Source organism: Oncorhynchus nerka, unplaced genomic scaffold (assembly GCF_034236695.1).
Source record: "Oncorhynchus nerka isolate Pitt River unplaced genomic scaffold, Oner_Uvic_2.0 unplaced_scaffold_896, whole genome shotgun sequence".
In the NCBI taxonomy this organism is placed as follows: domain Eukaryota; kingdom Metazoa; phylum Chordata; class Actinopteri; order Salmoniformes; family Salmonidae; genus Oncorhynchus; species Oncorhynchus nerka.
The window spans coordinates 252,992-253,484 of record NW_027040402.1 but is presented as its reverse complement, the minus strand read 5'-3'; the positions used below and the strand labels follow the sequence as shown (position 1 = coordinate 253,484).

Sequence of the window (493 nt, the reverse complement as noted above, 5' to 3'; positions counted from 1 at the left end):
CCACCCCTACTCCTACCCCACACCTGATGTCTCATTGTTTCTCCAGGAGGAACGACATCAGCTGCATCTTCATCCTCCGGTTGCCGGGGGACAACGGAACCCTCAGGCTCCATGACAACAGGCCACACCAGGATCGGTGCACCAACTATGAGGTGACACACACACTCCTCTGTTGTCTTTGTGTTTAACACTATTAACTAGTGTTTTACTGTGTTGTATTGGTGGGATTAACTAGTGTTTTACTGTGTTGTATTGGTGGGATTAACTAGTGTTTTACTGTGATGTATTGGTGGGATTTAGTGTTTCACTGTGTTGTATTGGATTAACTAGTGTTTCACTGTGTTGTATTGGTGGGATTAACAAGTTTTAGTGTTTTACTGTGTTGTACTGGTGGGATTAACTAGTGTGTTGTATTGGTGGGATTAACTAGTGTTGTTTACTGTGTTGTATTGGTGGGATTAACTAGTGTTTTACTGTGTTGTTTTGGTGGGAT

At 42.8% G+C, this 493-nt stretch overlaps 1 protein-coding gene across 1 annotated transcript in view; it reads left to right on the top strand.

The window, feature by feature from the left end:
* Window positions 1-104, top strand: part of LOC135570927 (uncharacterized) — a 3,954-nt gene extending 3,850 nt beyond the window's left edge. Inside the window, exon 5 of the mRNA XM_065016744.1 lies at window positions 47-104. The gene's annotated coding sequence lies outside the window, so the exon portion shown is untranslated. The remainder of the gene's footprint in view (window positions 1-46) is intronic.
* The last annotated feature ends 389 nt before the right edge of the window (window positions 105-493 follow it).